Here is a 13,432-nt window from a genome sequence, read left to right on the forward strand (position 1 = left end):
TAAATCAGTTTATATGCAGAATCCTTTAACTAAATGAGATAGAAGCGACAACAACAACAATAATAATAATGGTATTAAGAACGTCAACAATCGCGACTCGGTTGCACTTCAAAGGTGGATGTAATGCGAGAGCAAGTATTACAGCTCAAATTTCACACACAAACACACACACACATACACCAAAATACAAACACACACACACACACACAAAGAAGAGTATAGGAATGTTGTCTGCTGCGAGCTTTACGTAACGCAAGAATGACAAGCAGAATTCGTTGCGTTTTACTCAGACAGACACAGACACACACACACACAGGCACGCCCATACAATTAGCAAACAAAATATTATAGACACTCACACTTACACACACAATGCGACAAATACACACACACTGGCACACATAGAAAGAGCAGACGCATTGAAAGCGAACAAAATGCGAACCATTGTAAGTAATTGTGCAATCAGAATTGCGCTGGTGTGGGACATAATGTGATTGTGCGATTGTGTCGACCTGCATAAGACTGTGTGTGTGTGTGTGTGCGCGCCTCCCCTCACCCTCTTTTCTATTGTATTGTTATGCGCGTGCTACAAATGGCGGCAATGAAAATCCAACTATGCTCTCAAGTGTGCGGCTTTCAAGTCGCAAGTCGCAAGTCGCAACGGGCAAAGGCAAATTGTTAAAAATTGCAAAATTCTCTATGTGTGCGACTTCTCTCCCTCTCTTTTGCTTTCTCTCTATCCATCTCTTTCTCTGCTCTTTCCCTAGGTAAGGGTGACCTCTGCAGCTGGCCACTATTAGACGCCTTCTATGCTCACTGAATTCTATGTTGCCTACATCCGCTGCCTGATTTGATTATACCTTGCATAAGAGACAGCTCTAATGTGGGTCGTATTAGTTGTTTGCCATTGCTAAATGCTATATCCGTTTGCTCATAATCATGTTATATCACTGTCTAGAAAAATCAAGAATACCTATTTTGGGAATTGGGGAAGTGCAGGAAATCAACACAGAGAGAGAAGTGTAGAAATTACGATGATTGGAGTTAATACTTCACTGAGTTAAGTGACTATTTTAGGACCTAACGCAACTGAAAATAAAATGAATAGAACTTATTTAACTTGTTTTTAAGTAAAGGATTTAATTACAAAATATCTGACAAAACAAATTGCTTAAAAGTTTAAGCTTTAAGATTCAAACTAGAAGGACTGAAAAGAACTCTTATCCTAGATAATTAATATTGAAAAATTTATACAACTTGGAATGTAATATAATATTAAGTTGTGCTCACAACTCACAGCTGAAAAGGTTTGCACCTAAATCTAGCTTTACAGATCTATACAGTAGGGAAGTATTCTTAAGAATACTGCACTCATTCTTTGCTGTGCGGTAAACTTCTTAGATTAGTAGAAGATAGTACAACATTTGTATCTACAAACAGAAGAAAATTCTAGATTGAAAAGTAGAATTCAAATCTAGATTTTAAGTACTTTTCCATCTTACAAAAAAAAATTCTTCAATCCAGAATTCTAAATTAAAAAAATAGTTAAAACAAGACTTCATTGTTAAGCTTGCTTATGAAGACTTGATTAAGATTTTTCTTAATTTTAACACTTTCTTCTGTAGGAACCCAAAATACATTTTTAAAAATTTTAAATAAATAAAGGCCAATATTAACAAAATACACTTTTCTCACTGTTTAGCTCTCAATTCGCACAAAGTTCGATGACTTAATTTCAAACTACTTTCGACAGCAACAATTGGTTTAATTCTTCTTAAATAAGTCAAGGAAAGTAATAATATAATATTTATATCTGCCTATATTCTTCTTGATTGAGGTCTCTAAGAGGTATCTTTTAGTCGTGAAATACAATGAGTTTTAGCGGCAGCAATTCAACTTGTTTTCATTTTCGTTTTACATTCAATAGGCGTGTCAACGAGTGACAGTCATCATCATCATCAGCATTATGCGAGTGTAGAATATACATACTATATAGCATATATAGCTATTCCCTCTTCTCATTCCCTTCCTCTTCTCCTTCCTCCCCAATCGACTGCTTCCCAATCGCAGTTCACAGTTCCTGCTTTGGTGTTACTTCGATTTTTGGGCCTTCCAATTTGATTTCGTCTCATTTCCGTCGACTGCGATCGGTTCACAGAGATGTGAGAGTGAGAGAATATATGAAATTGAATGTCATTAAATGATGTGGTCTGAGTCTAACTGTCTACTATAGTATATACTATACATATACATACATATATGCTGTCTATGCTTTTGGGGCTGGCGGGAATGTTTGCCTGCCACTCAGCTGTCATGTTTGATTTGCACATGAGTGAAATGCAGAAAATTGTGCTCGCTCGCAAATGGGCGGCAATTGGGCGTCACTGAATGGATATGCACACACAAGCCACTCCCCCCTCCCCTTACTTCTCTCCGCACTTCTTACTATATATTTCGCTAACTTTTATACGCTTGTGATTGTCGTTGTCGTTGTGAATGCGAAGCGAGTTTACTTCGAGCAAATAGTGGCCGTTGTTTAAATCCGCAAGGATTTTGCATTGTCATGTCCTGTTTACATGTGAACATACACACACACACCCACACAGACACTCATACATATGCGTTATTGGGGCAACTTTAGAGCACAAAGTTGTAGGCAGGCTTCGCGTTGGCTGCCCCAAGGATTATGCCATCAATACGCTTTGCCATCGCTCAACTAGACTAAGCACGTGTTGCCTACGCCAAGACACGCCCCCTTTACTTACACACACACACATAAATACAGTCAATACACTCAACACACATATGAATAGCAGTTCCTGGAAGCATCCTTCAGGTTAACTCGCTTCGCATACGCACAATTTGCTACGCAAACGGAAATGTGATTAATTTCAATACCAATCAAGCTCAAATTTCACTTAAATTTCGAAGTGTTAAATGGCAAATTAAACTCGGCTTTACCTTGGCGTAATTAACTTTCTCCAGAGTCAACAACAACAAATTTCCAATGAAATATGCAAGTGGCAAAAGTTACTGCAATTGATGGACGCAATGTATGAACAGCTCTCGACTTGCAAACTTTTTAGTTCGCTTAACAAAATTCAATTATTTATTGAGGCTTAACTTGCTGCTCAATATCGCTTTGCTTCTCATTCAAGCTAAATATGAAATAACTTTTTCGGTGCGGGAGTTTTGCAGCACTTTTTAATCGATTCGCAAAGTTGCATCGGACTTAAACAGACAACTTTTTGGCTTCATAACATTTAATCACTTGCAATTAAATTGCGCTTAACTTGAGTGAGAGTTGAAGTTGCCGATAAGTGCAAAGTAATTTAATAAACAGCAAATTGCAATTGATTTTAATTCAATTACATTTTTTTGCCATAAAATAGAGTTGCTTGCAGAGTTAAAGTTGTTGTTAAGTGAAAATGATTTAAAAATACTTTAATAATACAATTAAATAGAATGCAATATTTTTGAGCTAAAGAAGAACAACTTTCTAAAGAAAACTTTTTGTCTTCGAAAGATTAAAACACAATTTATTACTAATGCAAATTGCTATTGATTTAAATTTAGTTGATTTCCAAAGTACAACCTTTTAAATTAATGTAATTTATTCACTTGCAATAAAAGTGCACTTAAATTGAGTGAAAGCTCAAATTGTAATTCACTTAAATTTAATAAAAAATTTTTGCCTTAAAGCAAAATTACTTGAAGACCTGAAGTTGTCATTAAATAAGTGAAAAATGTTGTTTGCAATTCAGTTAAATTAAATTAAAGATTTATGCTCTAAAATAGAGTTTGCTTCAAAGGCCGAAGTTCAACTTTGAGCTGGTCAAACAGTCGTTGAACAGCGTCTTAATAAGTTTACGATTTGTATACAAGTTTGCTTTTAAAATTTAGATAAAAGTCGAGCCAATTTGCTGCAGCACAAGCAATGCGTATTTACTGTCAACAGTCAAAATCAGCAACATCAACATCATTATGAACATGAGGAACATCATCATCATCATCATTGCTTTGTACTCATTATCATTTCGCTCGTTTGCTGTGTCGTTTTTAGTTTACATTTTGATCAGCAGCCAACAAGCTTGATGATGACAATGACAGCGTTGGCAGCTTTACTTTCATTAGTCAAGGCGCCAATGGTAATATTGACTAACTGACGAACTGACTGACTGCACCACTGACGAACTGACGGACTGACGGACTGACTGTGGCTGCTGCTTTGTTTTTGACGTCGTCTTTTCGAGCGCACGTGGCAGCGGTTTATGATGCCTGGGCGAGCAATGAATCTATCTATCTTTGTGGGATGTGAGGGTTGTGTGTGTGTGTGCGGGGTGTGTGCGGGGTGTGTGTGTGTGCGATAGCAACGAGGCACAAGGCACAGGATGTCGAAATGTGCTGATAGATGTCGCTCTGGGCAAGTTGCGTGCAGGATGCCGCTCACTGTCACTCAGATACTTTTGAGCGAGCAACGTTAACGTTGTGTGTGCACTGAACCAAAGACATTCAGTCACTCAGTCAGTCATTGAATCTATTGTGTGGTTGGTCACATAGTCACATAGCTAGCTAGCTACCCAGTTACCAGTTACCCAGTTACATTTATCAGTTAGTCAGCCAGACATTAAGCGCTTGTATTTCAATTTCATTCGCAGTTTACAACTGCGATGTTTGCCCAGTGTCTGTTTTGAACGGAAATTGATTTTTGTACTCGAACGCTTTTGGTTGGCACTTTGGTGCGCAGTTAATGCCACGTACCACGGGGCGTATGACTCTCTAGCATGCAATAATTTATATATTAGCAGACAGTTGGCCAAGTTGTTTCACATCAATTCTATTGCGGAATTGCATTCATTATGCGCACCTCAGATTTTAATTAGATTTCCATCGCAATTGCAGTGCACGATTTGGCATTGAAAGCGACTTATGCAGAGACGCTTCACTGCAATTGTGTGTGGGCAAAAGTTGACTGGTTTATGGCCAGGATAAAAGGCTGCTGCTACTGCATCAAGGACGCACACACACACACACACAGAGAGAGAGAGAGAGAGAGAGAGATACGCGGCTGCAACAGTTTGTTGTTGCTTCGCTCATCCTGTGGCGCAGTTTTGCTGGCATTAAATTTTCTCCCTCTCTTCACATTTTATATAGGAGTATTGTAGTTCCATTATCGCCTCTTTTGCAGTCGTAGTAAATGTGTTGTAGTTGTTGTTGTTGCCCTGGGTTGCTGCGAGCACATTTCATTAAAAATTATTGTGTATATCAAACGAATTTTCCAACTTAATTAAATTGCAAAAAGACATCTAAATACTCGGTTGCCAGGCAACAACTAATGAGCAGCATCGACTTCTTCTAACTATCATTTGCATTCCAAAGAAGCCCAAAAACTGAAGTCTACCTCAAATTTTCGCAACTGTTTTCTTCTTTCGTGCTTCACATTTTTTCAGTTTCTATCAAGGTTCTTAAGTACTTAACTTAAGTGCATTTTTAAGCCGATTAAATTAATAGCTTAAAATGTGTCACAGGCCTTATGAGCATTGCTTTTTATTGTGACAAATTGCCAAACGTTCCTTCGTTTTTCATTTCCCTCTCTCTTTCTCTCTCTCTCTTTCTCTCGCTTAATTCTGCGCAAAACAATTGCACAAATTGGAATTTTTGGCAGTTTTTCAATTCGATTTATCGAAGAAGGAAAAAAAGACAAAAACAAAATACAGCACTTAAAATACGGGCAAAGAGTTGGAAATTTGCTTTGTTTGATATGTGAGAGTATTAAAATATACTTTGAAGGACTTTATGTTTAAAGTGAGAGTTTAATTTTTATTACTTATTTGAGACTTTATAAAATATTTCTTTCTTAATATTGAAGAAATATTCATTGAAAGCATTTATAAGCGTTCAAGTTTGAAGCAAAAAGAAAACTATTCCTATTTCGATTTATTCCTTGAATTAATTATTCAATAGAAAATGCAAAAAAGTTTCCTTGTATTTTATTGAAAAACTATTCCTATTTCTATTTATTCCTTGAATTTATTATTCAATAGAAAATGCAAAAGATTTCCTTGTAGGTTTTTTATAAGCTTTCTATTTATTTCTGGAATTTATTATTGAATAGAAAATGCAAAAAATTTTCTTGTATTTTATTTTATTTTCTAAGCTTTAAAGTTAGAAGTGAAAAAACTATTCCTATTTCTATATATTCCTTGAATTTATTATTCAATAGAAAATGCGTAAGATTTCATAGTATTTTATTATATATAAAAATACGTTCTGAGAATATTTTCCGAAGCTTAACTTTGATGTGAGAACTTATTTTAGTTCTACATTCTTTGCTACTCATTTCTAGCTTTGTTTAATATTTCATTACTGAATTTATAATTAATTGAATATGCAAAAGATATTATATTGACATTGATATTGTTTATTACTAATTTCTAAATTTCTTGAATTTTTCTTTACTCAAGTTATTAGACATTAGAAAATGCGAAAAATATAATCTCTTTTGAAAGTAAATTACAAGTCTTAAGCTTTTAAGTTAGAAAATAGTTTAAATCGACATTGTTAGAACCAATTTTGATAAATTTTTTAATATTAAAACTGCAAAATATTTTTAAATTTAAACAAAACAGCTATACTTTTAAATTTTCAAATTATTTGCTTTGCTTGCTTAACTGCCAACCTATTTAATTTAAAATTATGCCTTAACATTATTTCCAACAATCAACAGAAGAATTTGCATTAAAAATTTCGTTATTACATTTATTATTTATATTTGGGTACGAGGCTTTCACTATTATTCAATAAAATATATAATACTTGAACATCTAAGAAGAAATATGTAAAAAGAAGTAAATATATAGATAAAATCTATTTATTTAAAACGAAAGAAATTTCCGCCAAAAAAATGTCAAGTTCACGAACTATTTTAATTGAGCGTAGAGTAAAGTTAAAAGGGGAAAGTATTAAGAGCTGTCTTTGAGATAAGAACAAAAGACAATGACCCTCAACTAAGTTAATTAATACTATATAATAGTTGAACATGAAATGAATAAATAGATTTTCAGTTATATACCTCTTCTATATAACTGAAAATCTATTTATTTAAAACGAGAGGAGTTTCCACCAAATAAATGTCTAGTTGGTGAACTATTTTAATTGAGCGTAGAGTAAAGTTAAAAGGGGAAAGCATTAAGAGCTGTCTTTGAGATAACAACAAAAGACGATGACCCTCAACTAAAGTTAATTCCTCGCTACAGCGAAATTCACAAGAGTTGCACAAACTCTGGTTGAACTTGTGATTTACCCCAAAAGATAATATCTTTAGACGGTCGAGACTTTCAAGTTAAAATGCCAGTGCAAACATCCATGCAATCTCAGTGAACTTAGGTTTTTTAATTGAATCGCAAGTTCATGGACTTCAAAAAGAGTAGAGGATTCAATAGAATCAGACGCCTGCAGCGACTGTCTGGGTCACAACAGACTTGGTTAATTGATTTTGCATTAAATTTTGAGTATGGCAAATTCCCGATAATTAGGTGTATGTATGCTGAAGATGTTCAGACTGCAATAGGGTTAATAGAGAGAAGGAGAAAAGAAGAAACAATGTTGGGAGCGTGGGTAAATATCTAACCCAAATTGTATTTCAGTGGGGCGGGTCATGCAGTAAATGCAGAAAGCGGCTTACAAACTCGTTGTTCGCTGCCTGATTGAGCATTGAGTTGCTTCAGCACACACACACACACACAAATTCACATTGTTGTTTTTGTTATTTGCAGAGTGGGCTTTGTGGAGCAGTTATTTTGTTTTTGCTTCAGCATCACAATCGATTTTCGGCTTGGCTAGCTGCTGTGTGTATCTCTCCTGCTATAGGTGTGTGTGTGTGTAAGTGTATGTGTAAGTGTATGTGTGTGTGTATTTGTTGTGCTTTTGCCAGCCTAAATGCCAAATTGAGTTTGCAGCGTCCAAGCAGCAGCCCGCACAAGTTGATAAAACTTGCGACCGTTCCACGTTCAACGTGGCGTATAAGTGTTTTTTCTTGTAAGTCACACGTACAGCTCCAGCTGCTGTGTGCGTGTGTCTGTGTGTGTGTGTGTGTGTGTATCTGTATTTCTATTTGTATTTGTATTTTTACGTTTTTTTTTTGTTGTGTGCTCTCCCGCCTGCTTTTTGTGTGTGTGTATCTGGCCTGTTTGTTTGCCACTTCAACTCTGTCAGGGTTTACAGCTTCGCTGTTGTCTTCGTCTGCGTGTGTGTGTGTAAGTTGTGGTCTTGGCATTTTTCATGCCTAAGTCAAATAATGCGCTAACACATCATTTCACACTTAAATGCTGTAAAAATATGCATAAAGCTCTTTCGCTTACGAACACCGCATTTCTCGCTAACATTTTTCATTTGCCACACACACACACACACTGAAACACATACGCACAGCTCAGTCAACTGTCAGGTTCCACATGCCAATACTAAAAATAAATATAGCATACTTTGCTGCGCATTCGAAAATGCCAGTGCATGCCTGTAGGCTAACCCTAAAAGTATGCTACATCAAAATGATACGCAGTCGATTTGCTGCTAAGTCCCTAAACATGTCTGTATATGTTTTTCTTTCTCCCTTTTTTTTCGTTTTCGTTTTCGTTGTTGCTGTTGTTGTTGTTGTTACTTACATATCTCAATTGCTGTTTGAATGGCGCACGGCGGTTGTCGGTTGTTCTTCTTCGTGTTGTTGTTGTTGTTGTTGTTATTGTCGTTGTTGTTTGTGCTTTGACTGGCAGCATCAATCTCTGTTCAGATGTTCAGAAGCAAGCATTTGGCATCTTACACACACACACACACTCACACACGCACAGGAGGCGACGTCTGTTTCGGTTTTGGTTGCCAGCCTCTGTGTTTTTGTGTTTTTCCTTTTGCTGTGTTTGCTTTGCGCCTGTCGCGCCGCGGGCTCAAAATACACCTCAATAGCAGCAGCCAGTTGTTGTTGTTGTTGTTGGTGTTGTGGCTTTTTTATGCTTCTTCTGCTGTTGGTGTTGTTTATGTATGTATATTTATTTCGTGCTCTGCTTACCAAAAATTCACGCAGCAGCTCTGGCAAACAACGTTGCAAATGGCCAAGTCCAAAAATATGAAGCGCACAATATATTTTTAGTTGATGTGCACACGCATCTACACACATACACGCACACACACACAAACGCACACACTCCACTGTTTGTATACGTGTGTGTGTGTTGTGTGGCTGTGTGTATTTATTTGCCTTGATATTTTAAGTATCCTGTTTGCGTTTTGTGGGCTTCGTTACTGTTGCCTACTTTTTGGCGCTGCGCTGTTATTCGTCTTTGTTTAGCATTATTTGGGTAAATGGCATCGCTCTCACATCGCCTTTTTGCTCGACACGTTGTTGGCTTTACCCTCAATTCAATTCAATTTCAATTCATCTCAAATGTCTACTACATACACACATACATATATATATATGTGTAATTATAAAGCTTGCAAATAAATTGGCTTTCGATTCGACGTTTGTGGTTTCCTCTTAAATATATTATTATTGTCAGGTGCAAATAACAATGTGCAAAAAATGTGTGTGTTTGTTGCTTAAAATTAAATTATTGTCACACTCACATTCATTTTTCTTTTTAATGATAAACACTTTCACATTTTTTTGTGGGTTTTTAAATTGGATTATTGAAATTGTCTTTGGGGTTTAAATGACAAGGCAGCAACTTTTTAGCCAGATTCGAGCAAACGCTTTATTTAATAGCCATTTTCTTTGTATCCTTTGCTGGTGCTTTTGCTTTTATTGTTGTTATTTCAGCTTGAGCTTCAGCTTCAGTTTCAGCTTTAGATACTGCGGTCGTTTGTCTGTGCTGTGCTGTGTTGTTGTTGCTTTAGTAGTAATTGTTGTTGTTGTTGTTACAGTAACTGCTGCTGATGATGATGGTGGTGGTGTTTAGTGTTGGTTGGTGGTGGTAACCGTTGCACGCGCCGCACTCGTAGCACGTGCTATGGGCCACGACGTCAGTCTACGACAACCGCCTACGCACTGCAAGCACTTCGTCGCGTCGCGGCCATTTCAATTACAAAAATTCTTCTACCAGCCAAAAAGAGAGCGCACACGACAGTCAAGTGAATTCTAAAACATCATCGATTGCAGCCAGCGAAAAATAATCGAAACAACCAAAAAACCGATAGGCAGCTAGCATATAAAATGTCCATAAACAAACATTTTCTTAAGCGTGAATTATTTATAAATATGCGTAACAACATTTTAAAATTCCTAACTTCCTTAAAATTCGCATATTTTAAAGATTTTCATTAAAAATGACCAACATTCTATGTAACTCAAATAGCCGCCATTGCCAACATGAAAATATCGATTAATTTGCTAGCTATCGATACGTTTGCTTTGCGCTCTCTTAAGTGGTGAGTTTTCGCTTGGCGCCTGTTGGCATGCACTGCTTATTACACAGCAGCTGCTGCCGGGACCGGCTATGCCAACTTGCCTTGAACACGAACCAACAAGCTGCCCACTCTCTCTCTCTCCCACTCTTGCTCTCACGTTCGTGCTCACTCTCATTGTAAAGTGAAACTCAACACTTTGGCGCTGCTCTTTAGCCTAGCTGCAGCCTTTGGCCGCTGCTGCTAGTGTGAAAGTGAAAGCCTACAATCGATGTGCCCTTCTCCGCATGCGAATTCTATGTTTTGTAGGGTATATAAATTTGAGCATACGATGAAATATTATATATAAATATGTTATAGTTACTTTAGTATTTAATTCTGTTATAATACTCAATACAATATTTAGCTAGCTTTAAAATGTTGCTGTCCCTTTTTACTCTACAATTTCAAGTGTCATTGACCCCGCGACATTTTACGCTACAGCAAGCGGATAAGCTAAGCTTGTTTGCTTTTGGTTTGTGACTAGGCTAGGAGGAAACTCTTGATTTTTTTAGGGTATTCAAGTTGCGCCATTTGAACCTTTGTTGTCATAGGTTGTAAGGTTATGGAATTTGCATAATGCACTTTGTCTATGTGCATAGAACGAAGCGTGCTTGCAATTAGCCATTGTTGAATTTATTTATTGCCTGTTCACATACACACGAGCACACACACACACACATATAGGAACACACGCGTTTTATTGTTATTGCCTGCATGTGCATGTCCTTGCACTTGGCAGCTTAACACCTCGACGACATGGCGAGCATCTCGAGAGCGGATATCCACAGTTATCCACAGCTAAGCAAAAACAATAGCAGACAAAGTGAATGGGTGTGTGTGTGAGGGAGGGAGAGAGGGAAAGAGACAGAGCGCTGTTCCGTGACTCGCAGCAACAAGGAAGTCATAAATTTTCCAAATGGTTAACAGGTGCATTTGAAATGCTGCCCCTTTGTGAGTGTGTGCGATAGTTTTAGCCATTTCAAACGAACGCTCAGAATTTAAGTTATCCACTTAGCTGCTGCACTGGGTTAACACTTTCTCTCTTTTTTGTGAAATGGAAATCAATCATGACAACGGCTGCTGCGGCCATTTGTCAAGGATGAAAAGGATGAGCCAAAAGGATATGTTGAGCTGCACTTACCCGCCACGAATTAAGTAAGGAGAATGCTGCTGCGACTATCAACGAATTGCACTGCAAACTGACTGACAGACAGTTGAAAGCGTGATGCCTTGAAGCCTCTGTGGCACGCTCAAGTGGCAAGCCACCACTTTGCGACATGTCTCATGGAAATTTCACAAACTTGAGGGCTAACATTTATGCAGATTCGTCTGTGAGTCAGCGGAAATTCAATGAAAAGCTTTGCCCCTAAAAACATACCCAGAAAACAAAATCCAAATAGGAAAACAACGTTCAACGTTGCGTGCTGCCTGTTGCATGTTCAATTGTAAGTGTGTGTGTGAGTGTGTGTGGGTGTGACTTTTGGCTGGGCTGCATTGCAATTTATGTGGAAAAATCCGACACAGAAAAATGAAAAATTTATATCAGCATGGTATTTCCATTAGTATGACATTTGTCATGAAATTATTTACAAAACAAGACAGAAAGTTTCAGTCGAGTATGCTCGACTGTGAGACACCCATTCTTAATGAAAGAAAAATAATCAGATATTACATTTAAAATAAAGCAAATTAAAATACCATAAAAATAGTAAAACAAGTAAGAAAGTTTCAGTCGAGTGTGCTCGACTGTGAAAGACCCGCTACACATATTAAACGAAAGAAAAACAGTGAGGTATTACATTTCAAATACAACTAATTAAAATACTGCAAATATACCATAGACTATATTTGGTATATTGTTATGGTAATACTTTTATTTGTCGGAAAAAATCTTTAATTGCTCCAAAAAATGTTAATTTTTTTAAATCACTTTGAGAAATTGAACTTTAAGTAAACTTCAACTGAAGTTGTATTCAAAATTAATAAGAAAATTAATGTGAGTTATAAGTATAGAAAACTTTATATCAAATTTTGAGCATATAAAACAGATATTATATTAACTTCTGAAAGAAGGACAAACCTTCGTGCATATCTAAATTACATTTTATTATTATGGTGTTTAAAATGTGTACTTTATGGGCTCGGTAACAACTTCTTCGACTGATTCCACAAATATTACCTTTACACACGCCCAATATACCCCATTTTTCTATTTTTAAAGGGAAGATGTGATGAAAACCGTATCTAATAATAAGCAAAGAATGTAGTATTGCTTTAATATCGTTTGTATACATAGAATTTATAATTTATGATTGAATATTTTAAATACTTCATAATATTTAAAATTTTAAACAACTTAAAAACATATTTTTCACTAAAATCCAATTCAACTGTGCGAGGAATTCTTTAAGGAAAACGTATTGCAGTTGTAATGTTAAAGTAATAAGTAGCAAACGACCATTTAAATAAAATGTAATGAAAATGTGAGAAGTTTTGCTGCTAAGTTTTGTGCTAACTGTGTTTGTGCATATGAAGGAAATTGTGCTTAAAGTGTTAATGAGCAATTAACAATTAGCTGAATGCGAAATATGTTAACTAACACTGGCGCGTAGTGTGGGAAAATGCGGGCAGCTTTAAGTGAACTGCCGCGTCGGCAGTCGGCGGAAGTTGAAGAAGAAGAGGAAGAAGTAGGAAGGAAATGAAAGGAAAGAAAAGGAGCGAGCTTAGCTGCGATAAGGATATGCTTCAAGTTTTGCCACACAAAGTGACGGCTAATCGGCTTTAATTTAATTAGTTTGCCCGACTCAAAGGCGCAAAGCATTTACCGGGCCAAGAACACTACATACAATAAAACAGAAGAAGAGCTGCAACAACAACAACAGCAACAGCAGCAGCAACAACAAGAACAAAAGAGACAACAGCAACAGCTGACAGCATTCGCACCTGTGCGTGTGTGTGTGTGGGCAAAAAAGAAAACAAAGCGAATGCTGAGAAT

General features: G+C 36.7%; 1 protein-coding gene across 2 annotated transcripts in view; it reads right to left on the bottom strand.

Moving 5' to 3' along the window:
* LOC133843061 (uncharacterized) overlaps nt 1-10,046 on the bottom strand; it is a 33,053-nt gene extending 23,007 nt beyond the window's left edge. The window contains exon 1 of one of the 2 annotated variants that reach the window (XM_062276427.1): nt 8,664-10,046. The gene's annotated coding sequence lies outside the window, so the exon portion shown is untranslated. The remainder of the gene's footprint in view (nt 1-8,663) is intronic. The other variant, XM_062276426.1, reaches the window with a different exon arrangement.
* Between the last annotated feature and the right edge of the window lie 3,386 nt (nt 10,047-13,432).

Source organism: Drosophila sulfurigaster, chromosome 3, assembly GCF_023558435.1.
Source record: "Drosophila sulfurigaster albostrigata strain 15112-1811.04 chromosome 3, ASM2355843v2, whole genome shotgun sequence".
NCBI classification, from domain to species: domain Eukaryota; kingdom Metazoa; phylum Arthropoda; class Insecta; order Diptera; family Drosophilidae; genus Drosophila; species Drosophila sulfurigaster.